This window comes from Protopterus annectens, chromosome 4.part0 (assembly GCF_019279795.1).
Source record: "Protopterus annectens isolate FY-2018-M chromosome 4.part0, PAN1.0, whole genome shotgun sequence".
Taxonomy (NCBI): Eukaryota; Metazoa; Chordata; order Ceratodontiformes; family Protopteridae; genus Protopterus; species Protopterus annectens.
Window position 1 is genome coordinate 1,873,396,995 of NC_056733.1, and position 27,930 is coordinate 1,873,424,924.

The 27,930-nt window shown below is 40.9% G+C and overlaps 1 protein-coding gene across 1 annotated transcript in view; it reads right to left on the reverse strand.

Moving 5' to 3' along the window:
• The window catches only part of LOC122800056 (uncharacterized threonine-rich GPI-anchored glycoprotein PJ4664.02-like), a 541,511-nt gene that overhangs the window by 401,598 nt on the left and 111,983 nt on the right, over positions 1-27,930 (reverse strand). The gene's annotated exons all lie outside the window — the stretch shown is intronic.

Consider the following 27,930-nt stretch of genomic DNA (forward strand, 5'->3'; position numbering starts at 1 on the left):
TCATAACCAATGCATGTAAAGCAAAGTAAGAAAGTCTGAAAACTATTATTAGTCATTCTAAATAATAATACATACTTGGGACAAATCAGAAAGGTTACCTCACTGTAACCATTTCTGATTTCAGAAACAACCCTACCATAGTCCTTTAGCCCGAAGATGTGTACCACCATGATGGGAAGAATCCTAAGCTAATTACACTAAATGCACTCTCCCTTGGAAATGCTTGCAGTAAGGCATTTACAGACTGCTTATGCTGATGAACATGGCCAAAAGCTCATGTTCAGCCGTGTGGTTGCATGTATGAGTATATGTGTGAGGGTGTGTCTGCCTGTGATGTAGGTTTATGCCCGTGTGCGCGCGCGCTTGTGTGTGTGTGTGTGTGTGTGTGTGTGTGTGTGTGTGTGTGTGTGTGTGTGTGCATGAATCTGTAAATGTGTGCATGTCTACATATGTTTTTACCAGGGTAACTCCTCATTTTGTGCCTTAAAGGCATTTAAAAATAAAAGGAAAAGAATTGCACCACAAACACTGGAAACCATGACTAACAGTTTACAGCATGTCTTAAAGACACTAAAAATGACTCAAACCCTGCATTGTCACAGGTTATGCAGAGGTTAATAGTCTTCTGCATCACCACTAGATACCAAGGAACAGTGTAAAATACTACCTGAGTCTTAAAAAATGCAAAGTAAAAGGAAGAAAGGTTTCAAACCCTGCACACCATTGACACAAAAAGCAGCAGTATTAACCCACTACACTAACTCACCAGTTAGTATATCATAGGATTTCTTTTCATAATAACATGTATGAAATTTCCCAATCTGTTATTGCTCAATCAGCTCACCACTGACCACTCCATTATCCACAAACTTGATAAATGCCCTGCACTCTCCAACCTAGTACAACTAAATACCAACCCCAGAACCCTAAGATCATCTGATAAACTTATACTCAAGGTAACAAAGTCCCATAATTACCTTGGTGACTCTCTTCTCCTTCAAAGTATCCAAACAGTAGAACCTATTACCCCAGAATGTTAAAAAAAAACACAGGTCGTCATAGCTTCAAAAAACTCCTAAAGGAATATGTTACTCAACAATGGCTATGCTCCTGTAATACTCCTGGCTAGTTTATTTTATTTATTTTTTACATTTGTTGAGTGGGTTTGTCTGGCTGAGCTAGTAGCTCATTTTCAGCAGAGACCCCATGGAGAAAAGCTCCACAGTGAGATAAAATTATACAACAAATACAAAATCTTAAAAATACATTTCAGTTACATACACATAAAAAAAGAATTATACATTTAGGAGTACACAAAAAGTTTCAAAAACATCTATACAATATTTGCATATTGCATATATTTCTCATGCCTTTGATCAAATGTTTTTTTATTCTGCTATCTTGTCTTACTTCTACCAAATGAAAATACCACAATTGTTTTAAGTTATATATCTAATGGGTTTCATATTACTGTCTGTAATAAGGCTTAGGAAATGTAATGTTTCTTGTTTTACATTCCCCTTTTTGTAAATTGCGATTGTTGGCAACTGTCAAACTTTTTGTGTATTGTTTGTAAATCTTTTAAAAATATTTGTAATCTTTTTTACTATTGTTATGGAGCTTATCTCCTGGGTCTCCGCTGAAAACGGGCTACTTGCCCATGCGGACTCTACTCGGTTAACAAATGTAAAATAAAATTCTAATTTTTTTCAGTACTCAATGACTGTAACAATTCATATGTTATGAGGTACAGGGCAGCTATAAGAAGCAACAGCAGCAGCGCCATCTTGTAAAGTCATGGAGTTGAGAGGGATGAGTGTGCTTCAAGACAAATATGGGAGGAACTCTAGACAACACCAGGGAGAATGTTTAAATTATTATATTGACTCACTGAAATATTTAATAAGAGTAACAGGTTTAGCATCAAGACGCACCACTTTATAAACACTAATAAGAATGAAACTCTAATGTATGGCATTATTGACTGACTGTAACAATCTGTGATTTACATGGGTAAGAGACGTCAGGAACATTCTGCACTCTCAGGGATAGGTAAGAGGTATGTCGGGGTACTTGTATGTGTATGTGCTTGTATGTTTGCATAAATGTGACACAGTAAATGGGAGGTGCCTGTGCCAACACAATGCATAGGCTGACAGTGGTACCTACCCCAGGAAAGTGCTGATTTGCGCTTGCATTAGTTGAGGGTGGTTCAGAGATATGAAACTTGGCCAATAATGAGCTTTTTTCTCATTGCAGTTCACATGTCACTGAATCACAAATTCCCACATTATGTAAACAGCCCCTTTTTGCACAGCAATTACTGCCAGTGGTGAGGCTCTTACTGAGTTCCTGGGCCAGAGTGCTAGACTAAAGCAAAAATTGCAGGTCAGTAGGAGTGAATCTCCACTCACTGTACGTCACTAGTATTTGCTCAGGATTTCTAAGCAAAAATAATAGGGGGGGACAAAGGCCCAAAATCAGAAACAATTTTTAACTATTACTTTAATTCCTTTAAATAAATAATAGTACAAAGGTTTTGCATCAACATGCATTTTTCTGAACAATAAAAAGTATGAAGCTTGTGCCCGGCATTATTTTCTCAGTATTTTATCAAAAAAGCAAACATTTTATGAGGAACAGGGCAAAAATAAGAGGCAAAATCAGGGATATTCTGCAAAATTTGGGACAGTTAAAAGGCATACATACACCACAGTGCATTGTGAATGATCCACTAAAAATATGCTGAGGATTACTTCTATACTTCCCATGTTCTGGTATTTATAAATACATACTACATAAACTCTTCCAATTTACATTCCAGGGTGGAACAGAAAATGACAGTCCTTGAGATCTGTCATGGCTTACACAGCATGCCAGGAGTCAAACATTTGAAGACAGTATTAATTAGTCTGATTTTACAATGGTCCATTTACTGATAGAATAGTTATTAAACATATTGTTCAAAAATAATGAGCATTTAGTTGCTACTGGAATAACCTTCCACTGTTAAGATCAAATGTTCTTTTCTACTCCTTAAAAATTTTTAATAGCCCATATTGTATTTCATCCTGAGCCACACACCACATTTTGTTTCTAGGCACAAGCTGTACCATATTAAAACAGTATTATGACATTTAATTTGAAAGCCAAGTTTAATTTTATTATGGCAGAGAGACAAAAAAAGCAAAAAAATTGACTAGGGAACACTACAAAGCTGGTGCAATTTGAATAATACTGATTCTTGGGTACATTGTGCAAAGAAATGGCAAAACGTGCACACAATGACACTGGTGATAATGAAACACCGTTACCAGTCTTATGTCATCTGCAGCTGTGTGCTGAATGGCCCACAGTCAGATGAAATGAGTGCAATACACTAAGATGTAGAGGGCAGCTGGTGTAAGAAGAAGTGAATCCTGTGCAACTCTCCAAATAAACGCTGCTCAGATGGGTTTAGTCAGCAGCATCTAAAGACTGTTCTTTTCTGATCTGGGCATTAATGAATCAAGCAGTTTAACAGCCTTTAAAAAAACAAACAGTGTCTCATGACTAGAATGTCGACAACAAAAGCTGACTTTATTGAGAAAGTATTTGTAACGCTCGCCACACTGTGGCACTTCAAGCTAAACTTGATATATTTACTTTACATATTAGACTATCAGAAAAAACATTCAGCTTGTGTTGATGATAAAAGATGCATCAGATTCTAAATCTCATTACAAAGCAACAAAAAAGCTTGAAACCAGGTATAGGCTGACATCGGTCAACAGCAAGGTGGGTCTGATCTTATATGTTGAGTAATATTCTTATATTCTTCTGTCCCAAGGAAGATGGAACTGTAGATTCATTCTCTTAATGCTAACAGCTAGACAGCATGCAGTTAAAACCAAGGAAGGTGGGTAAGCACATTACAGCTGCCTAAGGAAAGCTTCAGCATGGAATGCCTCACTGACCAAAAAAAAAACATGGAGTCCCATAAAGCTTCAGCTGATATTAATTTTTCTAAAGCCCTGCACTTCATCTTTAAATCTGAAGTATAGTACAGGATGTGTGAAGCCACCTGGATGAGCACCAGGGTTGAAGGCATGTTGTAACAGTGGTGAAGATATACTATATGGCAATCACGTAAATTAAGTTTTTGCAGACAGAAGCCACATTGAGCAGTCGGCATCTCTAAAGGGCAGAAAACTGGAGTATTAAGACACACCAAGTAGAGTTCATAAGGTTAACTTAAAACATGACTGCATAGTGTTCTGCTGAAAACCATTTCACTTTGTAACTCATTAACATTCTGTTGACTTTTAAGAGAAAAACAAGTTTTGTTTTAATCACCTCAGAAAGAAAGTTGGTAACAAAACTGTAGTAGAATCGTGTAGGGGCTTAAACCTTTAGTGGTTTATGTGCTATATTTAAGTATGTATTTCAGATGTTAACTCATTTAAATACAGGTGAAAATGCATGTTTGAGTATTTTTCACTCATATATTCATCTATTCTCTGATTGCACACTTAATCTAATTCAAAGTCACAAGGAGGCCACAGACTGTCCTTGCACTCAAATTTACTTAATATGGCAAAATCAATCTTGGCACCAACCAAAAACAGAATAAATACACACAATCAATCACACATGGCAAATGCAGGTATGGGCAGTTGGCTGTTTGCCAGTGCAACTATGACATGTCTCTGGGATGTGAAAGGAAACTTGGCAAAATCTCACACAGACTCAAAGTAGATATGCAAAACTGACACCCAAGATGAGAATTAAACTGGAAACCCATATGATATGAGACAGAAATTCTAACTGATGTGCCATTTTGCCACCATGGAGTATTTTTAAGTAAAAAATGTTGTTGTATCATGTGAGTAAACACAGACACTTCTGTACAGTAATAAACAGATGAATGTCTTCCAGATTTACACTGTGGTACATGACAATCTGACTAATGAGCATTCAGTTGAAATGTGGTTTTCTGGCATTTGAACAAAAATTAATTTGATAGGGAATTGGGTTATTATAGAGGCACTGCTCTTTAACCTCAAAATGCACCAAACACAGAATTGAATAGAAAAGACCAGAGAAGATGAACGCTATGGACATGTTGAGTTCTGGCCTCATAAATGTTTAGTAAGGTGGGAGAGTGTCCCATCAATAGGTAGAAACAAGGATTCTCTCTCTCTCTCCCTCCTTGAAAAAGACTGTTCATTCTCCTCAAGACAGCACTCCACAGTGTGATAAAGTGCCCCTCCGTCACTACCACCACCCTTCTGCTAGTGATACAGAATAAAATTGTCAGATGATTCAGAGTGCACATCTTCAACCAGTCAGCAATGTATTAAACATGTGATAGAAATGGCCAGATACTTCTCCAGTGCCAGATCTTCATTTTCAAATTTAAAATTAAGCATTTAGCCTGACTCAGCTAATAAACAACCGGAGTGCCCATTACAGCACTATTACAGAGAAAGATCTTGCTGGTTTATAAACAAACCTTAATGCATACATTTATACATAGCAAACCTCCTTGCTGTATTTCAGTCTGTTAATCTTACAGGTTTGTGTCGTGTGTGTCACTTTACTTCGTTATAACCACACAATCACTCTTTAGCTTTATTTCCTTTTTCATGTAATATCATTTCATTTGTTATTTCTACTGCATGTATTTGCATATATTTGCATTTGCCTATGGCCAGGGATATGACTGAAAATGGACATGGACCAGCTAACTCATGTCAGTTAAAAACTTAACAAATAAATAAATAGAATATGCTGTGCATACAGCACTGAGTGAGCATGAAGCAGAGATCAACAGTAGCACACATGCTACAGTACTAATGCAGATGCCATTTTACTGTTTAAATAAAATACTGTAGTTTTAAGTGCTTGGCTGAATTATTAAGGGGGATACAAAGTGCTGTGAAGAGCAGTTGCTAGGCAGCCCTGCTTCCAAACCAGTGCTTGTTCTGATCACGTGAATCCAGAGTGTGCCTTACTTTTAAAGGTAAGTAGTTGGAAGGTAAAAGTAAAAAAAAAGGTAATTCACTTTAGCTGTACTTGTCATAAGGCAACTGTCATAAAGCAGTTCATACTGACTCATGCCTCTCCCTCTTCAAAAAAAAACTGCTGGCTTGTGGATGGGAATCCTCCGCATCTCGGATAAAAGGACAGTATTTTAATATGTAAAGCATCTCATCTAGTGTTGTAATTCAATCACATACTAATGTGTCTAATTTAAATAAATAACCCAGCAGCAACTTGTTTTTCTTGTCTTAGTCACTCATACATGTTTGTATTGATAGGTAATATATATTCAAGATAAAGTATACCTATGATTGTCACTGTGTATATTCACTTTTTCTTTGTCGTGTATAGCAATAAGGTAAATTAATAAAGACTATAAGGAAATCAGCCACTGGCTTTGCATTTACATTTATGTGTGCCAAGATTCACTAGCCATATCACCTAAGTGTTAGTAAAGACCTGCTTTACTAACTTATCATTAGTACCTATCATCCTTTTAACCGTCAATATGTAGAATATAGTACTTTTTATGTTATGCGTTTAGGTCACAGATGAAACAGATCTCCAAACTAATCTATCTACCTCATTTATAAATAAGTAAAAAGAAATGCTGATAGTCTGTTTTATCTGGTACCTTTTACCATTGCATTCAGTTTCACTGTGCATGCCCAATCAAATAAATTAATGGCATGAAAGGTTACAGTCAATTCCTGAGTAACATTCTAGTCTCTCTTTGCGTAATCACAGTTATGCAATGGAGATTCCACTTTGCTGATACAAATATACATGTGATATAAACAAGTCATTATGATGTCATTAACAGGTTAACAATTACTTAATGCCTAAATATGTTGCACACAGAACAAGTAAGCAGTTTTGACTTGCGCAGCATTACTAATCAAAGCACGGTTCCACATTCTGACAAACTGCTTCTTGACAGTATTACATTTTGGTGATGGTGGTAATACCCTTCCTCACTGTACACAGCATGATATAAAAATTTATGACTGAATACAGATCTGGCCATTGGTTATTTCAGTTAGAAAAATGTCTGACTTTTTATTTATCTGATCCTACTACAACAATATCCAGTGTACCTTGTGATTAGTGTTCTCTTCAGCCTTGTCGACTTCCCTCATGTAGCTAAGTGTCACAAGTTTGGTTTGGTTTACCCGTCATAACTATATTACAAGTAAACTGCTTTCTTCATGTGGAACTTCAATATTATCTTCTTGGATTACCTGCACTTAGGTAAAACAGGATGTATTTTCTGAGATAAGCACAGGACAGACCATTTTGTAGCACCATTAAGTGCCACTTCCTCAAACCCTGTATTTGTGACATAAAAGCAGGTGATGCAAACAGAAACTGTAGTGACAGTGTATTACTTACCAGCAGTTAACCATCTATTTTTGAGTGGACAGAGTTAATATACTGCCACTGAGGTGTATCACCCATGAAGAGGATCTACTGGAATGCGTGAATGTTTTATATTGGAGGACACAAGTGCATGCATAGCACTTACTATACTAGCTACAAGAATCTTCAAGAGACAAACAGGGGATACACTGGACATATCATAGATGTCAGCATGCCGAACACTCAGTATGCTACTCGATGCATTGCTTTAACAAGTGATTAGCATCTCTGTTTCCCTGAAATACAGAAGTAGGTCAAAAATTAAAAAAAGATAGCTGGGTGCACAAGACCCGTGGAAAAAAAAAGTGCCTAATCCTGGTAGGCGCACTGGTGCCAGGACTGGAAAAATAACAGTGTAAAAGCCTCAGAATATGGAAACATTCCTACAATGGGGCCAGGCCCAGAGGGAGGATGCCCCTCCTGCTGTATAAGGAAGTAGCAGTCCACAAAAATCACAAAAACTGATAGGCCAAAGAAGAGCCATAAAGGTGATAGAGTGGACTATTGAGGATGAGAAAGAAAGTATGTATTGTTACTATTATGCAAAAAGTTCCAGAATTTCCAGACTCAAGATACACAAAAAGATTAAGACAGAAATTACAGGAAAGATAAATACTTGCACAAGAAAAACTGTTAGAAGCATCAAATAAAAATTTGTGTTCAATGATACAACAGATTTGTGAAAAACATTATATAGATCAAGAAACTGATATGTTTGAAAAAAATAAGCATCTGAGGAAGTGCAAAAATATAAACAACAAAACCTAGAGATTTTTGAAAAGTATAAAAAAAGAAATACGGACGTGGGAAGGAAAGAAAGAGAGATTTGATATGGTGCAATATTTATGCAAAGTCGAAAGCCAAATTAATCAATACAAAAATGGCAGCCCCAAAGATATTCAAAGAAAGAAATACATGCAAAATCATCCAGATATGGAAAATTTCACAATAAAAAATAATATCACAAAGAGGGACTGTAGAAAAGAATATTAGTAAAGTACAAGTTAAAAAAATAGAAGTTGAATTTATGGAATGTCTATGAAGTGAAGGATTTGGTGTAGAAGGCCTAACACAGGTTACATCACAGCATGATGGAATGAGTCCCCAAAGTAAGGAGAAACAGGAAGATCAGGCGACATCTGAAGAAGAAATATATAAGCATGGGAAAGAAAAAAGAGATTTAATATGGTGTAATATTTATACAAAGGAGAAAGCTAAATTGATCGATACAAAAAGAGTAGCACCAAAGATATTTGAAGAGAAATACAGGCAAAGGAATACGGACATAAAAAAACTTTACAATACAAAAAATAAGAAGAGAAAGAGGAAAAGCAAAAATGAATATTATATTAGTAATGAAGAAGTTAAAGAAATTGATATGGAGAAGCTAAAGAAATAGAAACTGATGTTATAGAGTACCTGTGAAGTGAAGGATTCAGTGTAGAAAATTTAACTCAGAAAGCACCACAGCAGGACAGAGGAATGGACATCCAAATTAAGGAGAAACCAGTGGAACGGAAAACAACTGCTCAGTTTCCATACGAAGATATTTTGGAGCCTTTCACAGGAAACCAGTATAAAAGTTCACTTGAAGCTGGACAGCAAGGGAAGGAACAGGAAACTGTGGCAACTCTGACGCAGTCAATGTTGAGGAGTGATAGGCCAGTGAGTTCCCATATGACAGAGCAATGGCTGACACAGGATGAAATTGAAGAGGATATGCCACAGGAAGATACTATAGAACTTAATATAGAATGCCTGCAGGAAATGGTGAACAAAAAATGTGCCCTCAGTTTAGAAGAAAATGAGCTAAGAGAAGAGTGCTTGATTTAATAGAAATAGATAGACATATTAAGATCAATTAAATAAATAGACTGCAGAAGGTCAATAAAACCCAAAAAGTCAGAAGTTCGATAAAACAAATGAACACAGTAATTAGGACTGTCTACAGAGATCCATGAGATATAACAGAAGTAAACAGGATATATTACTGTGCAGCTAAATTAATAACAGATAAAATTCTACCCCAAGAACACAGGGTAGTAAGGGAAAGGAAGGGGAGAAATCGAATACCATCAGGTAGGCATCAAATAGAGAAAACTATAAAGCAATTAAGACAAGAAGTATCACTGTTAGAAGACTACAGGAGAGGGAATAGAGCAACAAAAATACTCAGAAAGATAGACATGATAAAAGTAATGCACAGTATTACAAGGGATCAGGATTTATCATGCACTATCGCAAATACTAAACTAAAAATATCGACACAGGCAGAAAAACGTACAAGGATACACAGATAAACATAAAGGAAAAATACAAAATAAACAATTTATTGATGACCCAAAAAAGTTTTATACAGAATTGGGAAACAAGGTAAATGGAATTGAAAGACCACCAAAAAGAAGAAATAGATACATTTTGGAGAAGTATCTATGAAGATCCTATGGAACATAACAAAGATGCTAAATGGACAGAAGAAGTAAAAGAAACAATTAGAAGTTCAAAGGTACAGAATATGAAATGAGATGAAGTAACAGCCAGAGAAATTAAAACAGTCAAGAAAAGCCTCTAATTGGAAACCCCAGGCCCAGATGCAGTACCTAACATCTGGTTAAAAGTAATAACATCTTTGCATGAAGATTTAGCCATGAGCAAGAACTACCATATGCATACCCCGAATAGACACCAACCTGGCTAACAACAGGAAAAACAATGCTCCTACTTAAGACTGAACATACAAACTACCCTAAAAATTATAGATCAATACCCTGCCTTCCGGTGATGTATAAACTATACACTGGAATTGATGCGGACAGAGTTTATAATCATTTGTAACAAAACTCAACTATGGCAATGGAACAAAAGGGCTATAAAAGAAAGTCATATGGAACAAAGAATCGTTTATTGTTAAATAAAGTCATAGTGGAGAACTATAAAAAGGGGAAGAATCTAAGTGTGGCATGGATTGACTACAAAAAAGCATTTGACAGTATCCCACATTCATGAATTAAAGAGTGCTTAAAATGTATAAGATACACCCTGCACTGATAAACTACATCACAGCGACCAAGAAACAGTGGCAAACCACTTTGCAGTTAAGCCATGATAAAGGATAAATTATTATTCCTAGGATAAAAATCCAAAAGGGGATATTCCAGGGTGACTCTCTATCACTGTTGCTTTTTTGCCTTGCTCTTAACCCATTAAGCTGTCTACTTAACAGATTAAGTCATGGCTATAATTTGGCTCCCAGAAAGTAACAAAGTGTAAAGACTTCTCATCTTCTCTTTGTCAATGATTTAAAACTGTACAGCGCATCAGATGAGGAACTGAAAGCACAACTGCAAATAGTCAAAACTTTTCAGATGATATAAGAATGTCATTTGGCCTTGATAAATGTGCAAAAGCAACCTTTAAAGCAAGAAAGCTGCAGCACCAAGAAAACATCAGTTTGGGACAAGAATGTGATATAAAAGAAATTGAGCAAGAGGGAGTGTATAAACATTTGGGAATCAATGAAGGATCAACAATAAAATACAAACAGATGCGAATAAAACTCAGTAAGGAATATTTTAGAAGACTTAAATTAATCCTGAAAACAGCTTTGACATCTAGGAACAAAATTCAAGATATAAACCAATTTGGTCTTCCTGTCCTAACTTATAGTTTTGGAGTGATTGACTGGCCCCAAAAGGTGTTGGACAGATTAGACAGGAAAGCAAGAAGGATGCTTCAAGTTCATTAAATGATTTATAAAAAAAATCAGTGCAAACCAAGATTATATATTCCCTGTTCTGACTGAGGTATGGGCCTCCTTGAAATTGATTTCATGTATAGATCTGTAATCATGGGACTGCATATATATATATATATCTGCTGACCTCACAAGACCCAAACATAGTGAAAGTTTTGAAACATGAGAAGAATAAATCTAAGATGACTTCCCTTCTTAGTCTAACAGAAGCATATCGCCATCAGGCGGGAATGGAAATTAAACCAGAAGTAGATAAAAATCAGGCAGCAACTGAATGTGCCAAAAAACAAAAGAATGAATATAAGATGAAGGACCAGATGAGAAGGCAAGAAATGTAGAAAATGCATAAATACAGTTGTAGTATAGCAAACTCCTGGAAGAACCTCATGTTGATCAGGATCGAATGCAGGAATGGTTAAGGAGAGGCAAATTCAAACCAAAAGATGAAAGGGTAATATTGGCGGCCCAGGATAGTGGACTATGTACATGTTGGTTTACAAAGTCCATTGAACATGTGGGAGAAATGGACAAATATAGGTTTTGTAAAACAGAACTGGAAACAGTCACACATCTTGTAGCTGGTTGTGATCTACTAATGGCAGAAGGATTATGTACTGAAAGGCATAATAATGTGGCAAGGCTATTGCATTGGGATTTGTGCAAACATTATGGTACTGAAGTGGCTGAAAAACATTGGAAAAATAAGCTACAAAGCATCATAGAAAATTATGACGTTTATATCAAATGGGATCACCTACTACCAACAGTTCAAAAAAACAGATACGAGAAAACAAGACATAGTAGTCCATGAAAAGAAGACAAAAGTGGCATTGAATACTGAAATTGCTACATCCAATGATTACAGTGTCTTACATACAGGGGAGACACAAAGTCATAAAATACCAGGACTTGCAGGCAGAAACAAGGGCAATGTGAAAGAAGGATACCCAGACAGTTCCAGTAGTAGTAGGGGCAACAAGTCTTATAAAAAAATAATTTACACTCATACTTGGATATGTTACCAAAACCTGTAACTCCATACAAATTGCAGAAGGAGCCATTACTGAGCACATTGCGGGTGCTGTAAAGAGCACTTTTGGCTAACATCAAAGATTGAAACAATGAACTTTAATTGTACTTTGACTTAGGAATGGGGTCCATTACCTTCATGGCATTAGAAACCCAAAAGACTGGAGAAATTAACAAAAGGAGGAAGTCTACCTTTGTTCTATGTTGGCCACTCTTGTATGTGACCATTTCTCTTGCTAAATGATGTGTTGGCAACCATCAAGCCATTTGCCAGAAAGAAGTCTAGAATGGCCTCTCCTCCTTTATTCCTGTAGGCTCACCCATGTGGACCCAGGCAGTCCTCATATCATGTTCTGTCTGTCCTGATATGTGCATTCAGGTGACCCATTATCAACACCAATTCATGTTCCACCCATGTGGACCTAGGAAGTCCTCATATCCTGTTCTGAATGTTCCAATATGTGAATTCAGGTCACTCATTATCAACACCAACTCATGTTGCCATGTTTTATCTAATAGGTCCTGCAACTGCTATCTGAATGAACTCTTTTCTTCACTATCACAACCCTGCTGTGGGGCATAGGCTGAGATTATGAATAGTGCCCTATCCTTACAATGGAGTCTAATTGCCATGAGGCTGTCACTAATTGAAATTACATATTTCAATGTCTTCTGAAGCATCTCCCTCACCATAATTCATGCAACATTTCTATTCTGTCCTCCTTCTAAGTAGTACACATTGTCGTCTAGCCACATCTTTACCATCTTGTCATCTACTTCCAAGCTGCATCCTGCAACCAGTCAGTGAACATAAATTGAGTGTAGCACTTCATGTTTGGCAGGTTGACTGGTTTTTCAACCAGCTTTCACTCAACAGAGCTATCTTAGGTAACCCAAGCTGGGCAACTGGATACCCGTTGGCCAGTAGCTAACTGACCCAGGGCAGGTGGGCTTTATGATGTGCACTCACTAGCCTATAATTACACATACACCCCTCCCACCATTAGCATGGTTCTATGGCAAAGGTCAGAGACAGAGAGGACCTCAAACCACTTATCTCTGGCAAATACTCATGCCCATTTGGCAACATTAGTAAACATGACTGAATTACCTAGAGACAATTTTTTAAACCACCAAATGGCTAGCCCTGGCACAGTGCACAGTCTGTGATCTATGTTGTCCTATCTTGAGGATACTGCACATTAAAGTTGATGCCCAATGTGATTAGTCTATACAGTTCTTCTGCCATATGCATCCTCCAGAGTCTGTGATGCTACTCCCAACTCCACTCTTGGGTGACTCAGAGGTGGAAACACTCAGTATGTTTTTTAGAGGAGGTGGGTTGAACCCCACCGAGACACAGGAAGAACATGCAAATTTCATACAGCCACTGGCTGGAGTTCAGGATCGAATCTTGTACTTTTTGTACGAGTGGCAAAGACCTTAACGACGGTGCCAGTGGTCTCCTGCCAATGATTTCAACATCTTGTGCATAATCATCTATGTCAACACTTCCTGCATAATGAAATTCTACTGGGCAGCCTAGCTGGTAAATGCAGGCACTGTGTTACTCAGACATATACAGAGCTTAATGTGTACAGTTTCTTCACCCCTTGAAAATGTTCTTATTTGTCTTTGTTTACCATGGAAGTTCAACTAGGTAATATCAATTTTCAGTGGAAGCCCAGGGAGAACACCTCCATTTGCTCACATTGCATTATATTAAGTTGTAGTTAAACACAGAATAGTTACATTTCTATTTACAGTGGATATAAAAAGTGTACACACCCCTGTTAAAATGCCAGGTTTTTGTGATATAAAAAAATGAGACCACAACAAATCATTTCAAATGTTTTTCCACCTTTAATGTGACCTATAACCTGTACAATTCAATTGAAAAACAAACAAATCTGCTAGGGGAAAAATATAAAAAAATATATACAATACGCTGGTTGCATAAGTGTGCACACCCTTAAACTAATACTTTGTTGTGTGTGCGCACCCTTAAACTGATACTTTGTTGAAGCACCTTTTGATTTAATTAAAGCATTCAGTCTTCTTGGGGACACAACTGCCATCAATTAAATAGAGTCTGATTAACCCCAAATAAAGTTCAGCTGTCCTAGTAGGATTTTCCTGACATATACTCACTTGCCTGCTACAGCAAAAGCCATGATTTACAGAGAGCTTACAAAGCATCAAAGGGATCTCATTGTTGAATGGTATCAGTCAGGAGAAGGGTACAAAAAAATTTCCAAAGCATTGGATATACCATGGAACACAGTGAAGACAGCCATCAAAAAGTGGAGAAAATATGGGACAACAGTAATGTTGCAAAGAACTGCACGTCCATCCAAAATTGATGAAAAGACAAGATGAAAACTGGTCAGGGAGGCTGCCAAGAGAACTATAGCAACACTGAAGGAGCTGCAGGAATTTCTGGCAAGTACTGGTTGTGTACTACATGTGACAACAATTTCCCGTATTCTCCATAAGTCTGGACTATGGGGTAGGGTTGCCAGGCCTGGATAAAATTTGCAAAACAATACATCAAGTCTCCCAAAAGCATGTGGGAAAATGTGCTATGGAATGATGAGACCAAGGCAGAACTTTTTTGGCCACAATTCCAAAAGGTATGTTTGGCGCAAGAACAACACTTCGTATCACCAAAAGAACACTATCCCCACTGTGAAGCATGGTGGTGGCAGTATCATGCTTTGGGGTTGTTTTTCCTTCAGCTAGAACTGGGGCATTAGTCAAGGTGAAGGGAATTATGAACAGTTCCAAATATCAGACATTTTTGGCTCAAAACCTTCAGGCATCTGCTAGAAATCTGAAGATGAAGAGAAATTTCACCTTTCAACATGACAATGACCCCAAGCATGCATCCAAATCAACAAAAGAAAGGCTTCACCAGAAGAAAATTAAAGTTTTGGAATGGCCTAGCCAGAGCACAGACCGAAATCCAATAGAAAATCTGTGGGGTGACCTGAAGAGGCCTGTGCACAAGAGATGCCCTTGCAATCTGACAGATATGGAGCGCTTTTGCAAAGAAGAGTGAGCAAATATTGCCAAGTCCAGATGTGCCATGCTGATAGACTCCTACCCAAGAAAACTGAATGCTGTAATTAAATCAAAAGGTGCTTCAACAAAGTATTAGTTTAAGGGTGTGCACACTTATGCAACCAGCGTATTGCACATTTTGTATTCTTTATATTTTTCCCCTAACAAATTTGTTTTTCAATTGAATTATACATGGCATAGGTCACATTAAAGGTGGGAAAAGTTTTGAATTGATTTATTGTGGTCTCATTTTTTTTATATTGCAAAACCTGGCATTTTAGCAGGGGTATGTAAACTTTTTTTATCCACTGTACATTTTACACAAACACTAGTTACGTTTACACATTCTAAGATTTTACAGAGGTGGAAGTTACTAAAGAGAAAGCCCATGTTCAACTTAATGTATTGTACAGGCAGCTGTTAGGGTTCCTATCAGAAGACCGAAGACGCAATTTGTCGAATGCGTCTTGGTCGAACTTCAAATGTCGAAAACGCAAAATGACGAAGCAGCATATAAGCTAATTCTTTCCCTGGGAAAGAAGTCGCTTGGCCGCTTCCATCACTTTGCTGTTTTCGGCACTGTAGTGCGATCTCAGAGTTGGTATATTTAAGTAGGGGGGTGTGGGGGGCACAGCCCCCACGTTGGGGTTGTGGGGGGGGCAAAGCCCCCCACTTTATGTAATGTTTGAATGTTTGAATGTGTTTTTTTTTTGTTTTGTTTTTTTTTTGGGAACAGCAATTTTTTGCCCTGGCAAAAAAAAACGTTGTTCTGGTAGTTCGATGTGTTGTGAATTCGAACTTTTGAGTTCGATATAACAACGTTCAATCATTTGATTATTCATTGTTATAATACAGATCCACTGTTGGGTTCATATCAGAAGACAGAAGACGCATTTTGTCAAATGCGTCTTGGTCAAACTTCAAATGTCGAAAACGCAAAATGGCGAAGCGGCATATAAGCAAACTCTTTCCCTGGGAAAGAAGTCGCTTGGCCACTTCCATCACTTTGTCATTTTCGGCACTGTAGTGTGATCTCGGAGTTGGTATATTTAAGTAGGGGGGGTGTGAGGGGTGAAGCCCCCCACTTTATTTAATGTTTTTTTTGGGAACAGCGATTTTTTTCCCTGGTAAAAAAATCACTGTTCTGGTAGTTCGATGTGTTGTGAATTTGAACTTTTGAGTTCGATATAACAACGTTCGATCATTTGATCATTCGTTGTTATAATATAGACCCGCTGTTATATGTAAAAATTGTTTTGTTATTTCAGTGAGAGGTTGAGTGTTTTCTTTTAACAGAGTATTTGGAGAGTATCGAATGGTGAACACAAAGTCTCAACCTTGAGATGGGCATGTGCAGGATCAAAATTGGCTAAGATGTTGTTGAAGTAGTGGTTTAGAACTACTGAGTTTTTCAAAGAGTTTTAGTTGTGTGGGGATACTATTCCAGAGTTTAGCAATGTATTGGGAGTCGAGCGATTCTACTGCAACATTATTTGACTTATTTGTAAGTATTAAGAATTTGTTACTAGAACGGAGGTCCCTTGCTGGACAGTAGGTCAGTAAAAAGTTATATATTGCAGGGCATTTTTCTGGAAGATGGAGTTTGTGTGCTGTAGTTAGTTGTGAATATGTTAGGTAGTTGTGCAGTTCAAACTAGTTTAATTGCTTTAGGCTATGCCAATGGTGGATCTTATGAGGGAGACTGGTGGCAAATTTAGCTATTTTATTGTAGAAGGGGGCAAGTTTCTTTCTTTGTGTATCATTTAAGTTTGTTAGGATAGGAGTGGTGTATAAGAGAGCTGGCAATAACAAGGTGGTGGCTAGAAGTTTTCTTGCAGTATCTGTAAGGAATCCATTGATCCAATAAAGGAAGCCTAGTTTCTGGTGAAACTAGTGGTTTTTTTTTTTCAGGTGCTGCAGGACATTCACAAACTATAATATGATACCACTTATGAGCACATGAAAACCACAGTAGAGAATGTGTTTAGCCTTCTCTGCATGGATACCTTGGGGACACTGCAGTATGTCCCACCACATTCTATAAGATGTTTATAGAATGCTATCTGCTAAATAATATGATTACTAGGAAGCATGTAAGACAGCCACCTGTTCCAGGTGCCTCAGGAAACACTATAGCAGCCTCTGTTATCACCAGTGCACCAACATCATTCAGCAAAGACAGTGAAGTTGTGTAACAGAGAACAACAGCAGCACCACATCCCTCATCCCCAGACAGTGGCAGACACAGTACACAGGTGAAGCAGTGGTATCTAGTCCAGCTCCATGGGCCTATTTGGAATACACAGTGGCCACACAATAATGCCACACAAAACAAGCATGATGAATGCAGTATTAGCTAAAAGCTAAGCCTATGCTGGGCAGTACATGGTCAAGTCAGACTGTATAGTTGACATCTCCACTGTAAGGATGGGAGGGTGGAGTGGGTCACTGCTGCCATCATCTGCACAGGTTCAAACTGACACAGTGACACATGACTGACATCACAACCTGGGTCAGTGGCCATGACACTGGAGGCAATGACTGTGGCCTTGTGGCAAATGGCACTCAATGTCATACGCAATATGTTTTAGGGATAATGAGAGGTGATATTCCAGGACTATGACTACGAGGAGCTGCCATTCAGTAACCATAAGTTGTGGCCACTGCTCTGACTTGGTGTGGCAGGACTTGAGCCTCATAACAGACATTTTGCAGTACTATGGGAATGGAACTTGTATGGTGTCTACATTGGAGGTAGTCTGCCACTGGGGGATGGCTGAAGTCTCCTCCATTGGGGTGAGGTGGTGAAGTGAGATACTCTTAGACTTCCAGTCGCAAACTGTATGTGATGACCTGTCAGTGCAATCACCCATTTACGTACCTCCTCATAAATCTGGACAACTCTGCTGGAGATGACAGTGAGTATGGCACTTGCTAGTCTCTGCATGGAGGTGAATATGGCATCAGTGTGTGCCACTATAGTCTCAAACAGATCTACATGCATATTCTTTCTGAACTCCATGGTGTCACAGAGGTTATAGCAGTGCTGGGTGACACCTCATGGAATCCATGCACTACAATGATCATTTCACTTTTGGCATGAGTAGGAAGAGACTGTGACCAAATGACAGTTCTGCACATCACTGCCTATCACCGATCATGGGCCAGCTGTGAAATTTGATGGCACTAAAAACTATGCTACTTTAAGTATGGGGGTTATGAACATCTGATGCAGTGTGCTCCTTTGCTGCTACCACAGGGTAAGCATTGATGGTGCTCCCAGTCATAGGGGTGACTCTCAGAAAAAATTATCAATATTTATGCTGTACATCTGCAGTTCAGCTCTAGATGAGGTCATAACTTCACCCTGAATGACAGATGGAGAACCACCCAGGAGGGAGGCAAAAAGTGGCTGATGTCATCTGACTTGACACCAATCTGTGCCTCAGCCTCTTTATCAGATCCTACATAGGTGCTAATGAATATGAATTCCCATTCTACATGTGAGGCCCTCTGTTTTGCATTTAAGCAGTAGTACAGAATATGCAAACATATAGAAAGTACAGTTGCATTCACTTACCATAAATGTAGATGTTCAAGTGTATTCATTGTTGCAGTCATCACATTTGGGTTATCCCTGCCAGGGTAGCCCTTGGTCGGCCTGAATACCAGAGGCTTAGTATTTCTGCATCGGTTGCTGTCACTTGAGGACTGACATCAGGTCGTCAGTAGTATAAAGTAAGGCAGCCAATGCCATTACATCAGTTTTTCTTGCCCTAACCTGTCAGGAGCCCCAAAGTAGGAGGCCAGGTTCTGGTGAAAGAACCCCACCAGTGGAAAATACATACCAATGTGTCTCTTGTAAGGAAAGAAAGAGAAAAAAGGGGGATGGAGGGAGGGAAACCAGGACCGCAACAGTGAATACACTCGAACATCTACATTTATGGTAGGTGTACACAACTGTACTATGTTCTTCGTGTTTCACTGTTGCAGTCATCACATTTGGGTAGATTCCCAGAGCTGAGGAAATGGGTGGAGGCAGTCAAGGAAACTAGGGGCTGGCTATGATGCCCTACAGGACTGCAGAGGCAAACCCAGCCCTGGATTTGGAGAAGAGAGACAGATGGTAATGCTTGGTAAAAGTGTGAACAGATGTCCAGGTGGCAGTCTCAAGGATGTCCCTGGTGGGGACTCCTCTTAGGAAATCTGCAGAGGTGGAGACTGCTCTGGTGGAGTGTGTCCTGACCCCTTAGGGGTAGGCTTTCCATGTTGTTTGTAGCAGAAATGGATGCAGTATGCTATCCATTTGGAAATAGTTTCCTTGGAGATGGTTTTGCCTTCTTTCCCTGTAGCAAAGCTAACCAGCAATTGATCAGACTTTCTGAAGGATTTAGTCCTGTTCAGAAAGAATCTGAGCTGTTTGTGCACATCTGGAGAGTGCATAATCCTTTCCCATTTGTTCTGTGGATTAGGAAAGAAGGTGGGCAGACGAATGGATTGGTTGACAGCCACACTGGACACCCCCTTGGGCATGAAGGATGGGTTAGTTCTGAGGGATACCCTGTCTGCATGGAAGATGATGAAGGGTTCCACAGCCATGAGTGCTTGCAGCTCAGAGACTCTTCTGGCTGAAGTGATGGCCAGAAGGAAAGCTGTCTTCCAGAAGAGAAATTTTAGCTCTGCAGAAGAAGCTGGTTTGAAAGGGGGGAGGGTGAGCTTTTCCAAGACAAAGTTAAGTGCCCTTCTGGGGGGCCTCAAGTTGCTAGCCCCTCTGAGGAACTGTTTGATCAAAGGGTGTGAGAAAAGGGGCTGCTCAGTGGGAAAATGAGCAGAAATAGCAGAGGCATGAATTTTTATAGAGGAGAAAGGGAGGCCACTGTGTAGTAGGTCAGCTAAGTAATCCAGGATGAGAGGGATGGAGGCTGTGCTGTATTGGCTCCCTTAGCCTGGATCCAGGTGCAGAACCTTTTCCATTTATCTGCATAAGACTTTCTGGTGCTAGGATGTCTGGCCTCATAGATAACATCCAGAACCTGTTTACTTAACATTGCAGATTGGTTCAGGGTTAGGGAATAAGCCAAGCCGCCAGACTGAGTGTCTGCAATTTGGGATGCAAGAAATCCCCTTCCCTCTGGGTCAGTAGGTTTGGAGTCTGAGGAAGATGCCATGGAGGCAGCAGGGACAGGCTGCACAGCAAGGGGTACCAGTGTTATCGGGGCCAGTCTGGAACAATAAGAATGGTCCTTGGTTTTTCCTCCCTTATTTTGAGCAGTACCCTTGGGATGAGAGGTAGGGGAGGAAAGGGATAGACCCATAGATTGACCCAGGGGAAGGACAGGGCATCAACTTTCCAAGCCATGCAATGATGCTCCCTGGTGCAGAATTGTCTGAGCTGACGGCTGGTGTGGGAAGCAAAGAGGTCGACCTTCAGGGTTCCCCATTTTTGAGTTATTTGGGTGAAGGTACTTCTGTTGAGTTGCCACTCATGTGGGTTCAGACAGTTTCTGCTTAATTGGTCTGCCAGAAAGTTGGGAGAGCCTGGTAGGAATTGTGCTAACAGGTGTAGTTGCATGGAAAAGGCTGTGAGCCAAAGGGTCATGGCCAGCCTGCATAGAAGGTAGGAGTGAGTCCCTCCCTGCTTGTTGATGTACCACATTACACTGGTGTTGTCTGTTTTGATCAGGAGGATCCCTGGAGAGAGAAGGGGTTTGAAAGCTATCAATGCGTACTGCACAGCCATCATCTCTTTTTGACTGATGTGCAGAGGGATTTCCTGAGGACTCCATTGGCCCTGTATGCACAATCCGTCCAGGTGTGCACCCCAAGCATAGTCTGATGCATCTGGGGTGAGGGTCTGGGCAGTGCAGGGTGGGGAGAAGGGCAGTCTCTTGTTGTGGGAGCATGCTGTTGCCCACCAAAGAAATTGCTTTTTAAGGCAAGGAATTATAGGTGGAAGAGTTTCCAGGTCTTGACAGTGTTGACACCAAAGGCTCTTTAGGTACCACTGGTTTCCTCATGTGCAGTCTGGCATATGGAATGAGTAGTATGCAAGATGGCATGAACCCCGAGCTAGCAGGATCTTCCTTGCAGATAGCTGGGGCCTGGTGGCTAGTTGAGAGAAGTAGGTTGTCAGGAAAATTTGTTTCTCTGGTGTACGGAATGCCATCTGGGATGCTGTGTCCAGACTTGCTCCCAGGAAGATTATCCTTTGGGTGGACACCTGTTTGGATTTATTTTTGTTGAGTATGTATCCCAGGGAGTTTAGTACTGTCTTTCCAAAGGCCAGGTGCTTGAGTAGCTTTTCCTGGCTGTCTGCCTGAATAAGGCAGTTATCAAAGTATGGGTTAATTTGAATATTTCTTTGTCTGCAAAATGCAATGGCTGAAGCCAGACATTTTGTAAAAACTCTGGGAGCAGTAGACAAGCCAAAGGAAAGCACACAGATCTGAAAGTGTTGAGATCCTGCCCTGAAGTGGATATATTTCCTGCATGATTCTGATAGGGACATGGAGGTAGGCCTCTTTTAGATCTAGGGTGGCTAGCCAAGTGTCCTTGGAGAGCATGGGTAGCAGCTGCTGGAGGGTGAGCATTTTGAATTTTGGGATTACCAGGAAGGTGTTTAGAATAGATAGATCGAGGATGGTGCACCAGGTGCCCTCTTTTCTGGGTACCAGAAAAAGTCTGGAGTAGAAACCTTGGCCTATCTGTTCTGCAGGAACATGCTCTACTGCCTCATACAGAGAAGGGAAAGGATTTGCTTTTGAGCCTCTGTCCACTGATTTGGTGGTAGATCTGGGAACCCTTTTGGGGTTGGAAGCATATGGAAGTAGAATGTGTATCCCTGAGACACAATGTTCAGAACCTATTGGTCCTTGGTTATGGTGGCCCAGGTGCTTGAGTTCATAGGTTCATAGGTAGATACTAGGCTATCTGCCCTAGGGCATTTACAAGTGTGTTTGGCTTTCGCCACCCTTTTAGATTAGATGACTGTACCCCAGTATAGTAGGTCACAGAAGATAGCCCATTTAAGGTTAGTTTAAAGTGCCCCTGTCTAGCAGTGACACAGAGGAGATCCCAGGGGTCAATCTATGGTCTCCCATCCAATCGTCAAGATTCTTCTTGAAGAGGGTCATTGAGGGGCTCTGCCTAACATGGATTGGGATTTTGTTCCAGAGTGAGGGGAGCCTCTGGGATATGAATCTGTCTCTCCAGCATGTCCTATTTATTTCTGTGCCGAGGTTTAAGTCACTGGAGCGTGTAGCTCTAAGGGATTTGGATTTCCTCAGGTGGAGCATGTCCATTAATTCTGGGTTGGACATGGCTTTATACGTCAGGCACAGATCGCCTCTGAGTAGGCGGTAAGCAACTGAGTAGAGCTGGAGTTTCTTTAGTCTAACTGCATAGGGCATCTGCTTGAGTCCCTTAATCCTCTTGGCGAGGTACTTTTGGGGTCTTTCTAGTTGTTGCAGGTGTCGGGTAAGGTACATCCCAAATGGGGCATTGTATTCAATTATGGGCCTGATGAGTGATGAATAAAGGGGCACAATGACCTCTCTTGATCTAGATGTGAACCCTTTCATGATAAGGTGGGCTATATAGAAGGTCTTTCTAACCACTTTGGCAATGTGATTGTCAAAGGAAAGATTACTATCTACTTGGGTCCCCAGATCCCTAATTACTTGTTCCGTACTTAATGGATTACCACCTATGTGGTAATTTGTGGCACTTTGTTTTTCCCAAAGGGGATGACTATGCACTTTTTGGCATTTAGCTTCAGGCCATGGCTCTGGCACCAGTTATCCGTCTCTGTGAGACCACTTTGGAGGATGCTTGTGTCAGTCGGCGAGTCAATTATGGCCCCCAGTTTGCAGTCGTCTGCGAACTTGGTCAGCCAAAGTCCTCCTGTGTTAGCCTGTACCTCAGAGAAATATATACCAAACAAGAGAGGTCCCAGGACTGAGCCTTGTGGGACGCCACTTGTAACTGGTTTAGAGTCTGACATGGCACCTGCAAATCTGACCATGTGGGTTCTATCCCTAAGCCAGTTTGCAACCCATCTTGTGACATAGGGGTTGATATTTAAGCTGGTGAGCTTGTTTATGATGCCCGAGTGGGGTATTGTGTCGAAGGCTTTTCCGAGGTCAAGGTAGGCCGTGTGGACTACATTCCCTTCATTTATGGCCTTGGTGACTGTTTCAAAGAAGTCGACCAGGTTCAAGAGGCAAGATCTGCCCTTAACAAAGCCGAATTGGGTAGGATCCAGTGTTTGGAGGTTCCCAATGTCTTTGTTTATGAGTTCCATGATGATATGCGCCATAGCTTTGCAGACCAGACTAGTCAGGCTTATAGGGCGACAGTTACCGGGGTCCGCTGTGGCACCACCTTTATGGAGTGGGACCACTGTTGCTGTATGCCATTCTTTGGGTACATATCCTGTTGTAAGGCCGAGACTGAACAGTGATTTTAAGTGAGGGTTCAGTTCTTCTTGGAGCTCATGTAAAACGCAGCCCGGGACACCGTCCGGTCCCACAGATGCTGTGTTTTTTGCTTTGGAGAGGGCAGCTCTCACCTGTGCATCTGTGATGTCAGGGGGGCTACACTTTGTTAGGATAGTCATTTGCACATCTGGGGGGGGGGAGTTTGCACTGAACCTGTCTGCCAGGATGTTGGCAATGTCTGTGGGTTCAGTGTATTTTTTGTCATTTTGCACTAACTCAGAGCATATCTGGGAGTTTCCACCCAAGTTCCTGACATAACTAAAGAAGGCCTTATGATTACCTTTAGTGTCTTGTGCAATTTTTCTTTCAAAGCTAGCCTTGGATGCTTTTATGAAGGATCGTAGTTTCTTGCTAGTACTGATCAGAGTTGCCTTCCCTTTTTGGGATTTTGCTTTATCCTGTAGTAACTTCCTCCTTCTGTTGTATAGCCTATTTATGGCTGGGGTCCACCAGACAGGTCTCCTGCCTTTGGAGGAGTGTGTCTTGGTTTTGTTTGGGATAGCACGATCTATGCATTCCTGTAAGTATCCATAGAATTCATTTGTAAGGGATTCTGTGGTTTGGGTCGTAATTTCCACTGGCCCGGGGGCTTTGGAGGATTCCATCTCAGTTCTGAGAAGTGTGAAGTTTGCTTTCGAGAAGTTTTTGAATGTGGTTTCCTTTGCTGGGGGTGTGGACGGGATATGGACATCCATAGTGATTAATTTATGGTCAGATCTTACTAAAGAAGGGTATACCTCAGGTATAGAACATAGAGTACCCATGTTGGTGATAATCAGGTCCAGTATGTTTTCCCCTCTTGTGGGAGTGGTGACCAGTTGTTCCATAGCATTTGAGTTTATAAATTCTAGGAACCATTGGGCGAGGGTGTTGGGGCTTGAGTAGTGCTCCCAGTCTATGTTTGGGTAGTTGAAGTCACCCAATATAATGGTGTTTGGAGAGACCTTCATATTCTCCAATGTCTTCAGGAAAGCCGAATGGGGTTCCTGAGTTTGGGAGGGTGGTCTGTAGCAGGCTACAAACTGGAAGGCAGTTTTGCTCACTGTTAGTTGCACATGGATGGTCTCAGATGCTTCTTGCAGTGCCACTAACCTGGAGGTATGGGTATCTTTGATGAATATGGATACTCCCCCTCCTTTTGTGGTTCGGTCCAAGTTTTGCGGCCGAAAAGCGTGGTATGAGGTATAACCTGGTAGTGCTGGGGTGCTCTCGGGAGCCTTGAACCAGGTTTCTGTTACTGCACAGATATCGATATTCTCCATACTGAGGAGAGCCTCGAGTGCGTGCATCTTGAGGTTTAGACTTCTGGCATTGAGCAGCATTACCCTTAGTTTCTTTTTCCTTGTGTTGTCTAAGGAGGTGGGTTTGTCTTTTGAGCCTTGCCTAAAAAAGGCACTATGGTAGTGGCAAGAGCCTTTGCCAGTATTTGAAAACCCAGGGGTGACAGGTGCAAGCCGTCCCTAGCGAAGCAACATGACTTGTCGAGCATGTCATCCCAGGCTGACAAATACTGGATCCCCTTTGAGTGACACCAATACTTTAGCCAATTGTTGAAATTGATCATTTTGTCTTTATACTGTGGTATCATTCTTGGTGAGGGTAAGATGCTACTCAAGGTCCGGGTCATACCAGCCTGGGCAACATGATCAGAGAGCTCCTCTATGTCTCTTTTCATGTAATCCAGGGAGGTACATCTCAGGTCATTCACACCAGCATGGACAATGACGGAGTCATATTTGTACTTGCTTTGGAGTGACCTGAGTGCTTGTGTTATGTGGCATATCCTGGCACCCGAGAGGCAGCTTACAGTGACCTTCTCCTTGTTCAGCCTGGTGAGAGGGACGTCAATGTGTCTGACAATAGAGTCACCTATTACAAGTGTATTAGGTGCGTTGTTTAGCCTTAAGGGCTGTGACTGTGTGTCACACTGACTTTGTGGACTATGTGATACATGGGTATTGTTGTGGGGTAGCGGTTGCTTGGATGTCTGCTTTGGAGGTCTCTGTTGCTTGGACAGATTTTTAATTAGAGCCTCCAAATATGTTTTTGTGTGTTTGTGCGTTTGGTTTGCTGTTTCAATAGATCTATGTGAGACTGGATTTGTGGTGTGTGTGATTACCTTCTCCTCCAGACTGACCGCGCCAGTACTATGTTGAGAGAGTTTAGCCTCCAGTTTAGCTATATAGTTGCAATGAGAGTTTTCCTCCTAGGGGTATGTGAAGGTGGGCAGAGGAGGGAAGAGGAGGAGGTGAGTCATTGTGAGTTCTTACCATAAGGGGGTGGCTTAGAACTCCATGGTTTTGAAGTGGAGGTAGTCCACTGCTTAGATCTCTGCATTCCTTGGGGCTGCAGTCTGGGTGGTCTGTTCCACGTGGCCTAGGCTGGGCTGGTTTACTCGAAGCAGGAAAGGACCAGTGCTTGGAGGGGCAATGTCTGCTTAACCTGGGGGGCTGGACTTGCAAGAAATCCTTAACTGTTTGCATAGATTTTGCTTTTTCTTCCATCTTTTTTATGACCTCTTCTGCCTTAGTACCAAATAAGTTTTCTTTGTGCAAGGGGGCATCCAACAATTTAGATTTGAGATGGTCTGGCAGGGGTTGTTCCTTAAGCCATGCATGCCTTCTAATGACAGATTCAGTGACTGCTGCCCTGCAAGAAGCTTCTAGGGCATCACAACCACGGTGCAAAGTGTGTTTAGTTACTTGGCTAGCAGAATGCATTAAGTCTTGTAAATCTTTAGATTCTGCCCAAGTAGGAAGGGAAGACATTTTTTTGTTTTAGAAGTTTTAGAGTATGTTGCTGAAATTTCAGCATATGGAACTGACAATTTAGTGCCCTGATAGCAAGAGTAGCTGAGATGTATACTTTTTTACCCCATCTGTCCAATGCTCAGGAATCCTCGTCTGAGGGTGTGGGATTCTTAGCAGAGGTTGCTTTAATTCCGTTTGGGCCTTGAGAAATTACCTCAGGGTCAGCTGTTGGATTTTTAAAAAGATATTTGTGTAGAGTCCCTGTCAGGTTTTCTGGGAGCAGGAGTCAGGCTGGATTCAAGGAAAACATCATCCAGGACTGGGGGGATGGCCAAGGGTCCGTGTTGTGGAAGATCTAAGAATTCCCTGAGTCTCTTTTTGGACTGAGGGTAGTCCTGACTCTCTCATTGGAAATACTCCCTTAAAGTATGCAGGATTTCCCCAAAGGAAAAATCCTCTGAAGGAGAGGCTGAAGGAATGGAGTCCTCTACATCAGAATCCTCATAAGTGGAGAGGGGTTGCATGTCTTTATAGTTAGAAGCATCAGATTTATCTGACTCTTGTTCAGACAGAACTACAGGGGACAGATCTCTTTTCCTTTTTGAGAGGGTAGCTTGGCTTCCCCTGATCAGCATGATAAGGTCGTCTGGCATTTTAAGCATTTGAGACTGAGGCAAGGTAGCAGGCGCCTGAGAGTGGGTTGTCAGTTTTTTGAGTGTGGTTTGAACCCTGGGCCTAAGAAATTCTGTTGTTTTTGAAAGAATGGTAGTCACGAAAGAAGACGTTGGTTTGTGTCGAGATTCGGTAGTGCAAAGGACTTCCTCGGAAGCCGGTGCCTGCTCACCATCTCCGGAACCATCCAAGGTATAGACGACCACAGGATCCTTAGTCAAAGAAGAGTTTTTGCGGCATACCGAACTCCGAAAGGGTCTCGGTAGCAGCCTGGGAATCAACAGAAGCAGGCATCAGGGGTTGTGAAAGCACCTCACTGAGTACCGGAGGAGTGACGACTAGCTTAATGGAAGCATCATTGGTAGGTTTGGACCTGTGCAGTCTGTCTCTGTTGTTATCTTTACTTTTTTTGGAAGATCTGCTGTCGGATGGCTTACTGAAGCCATATTGGAATTCGAAGACTGTAAGCGAAAATATCTGGCTACAATAAGGGCCCGATGATAGTTCTGGCATTGAACAAAGCACAGAAGTGACAGTGGGGGTCGTTGTGGTCTGGGCCTAAACAAGTGACGCAGAAAAAGTGGAAGTCTCGGTGTGGTATTTGCTTTCCACATGCGAGACAATTGTTAACTTTTTCTGACATGGTTTAGTGTAAGAAAAAAGGATCCCAATGGGGTGCTTAGTTTTAGAAGACTTCAACTTCAATTCGGAGACGAAATCT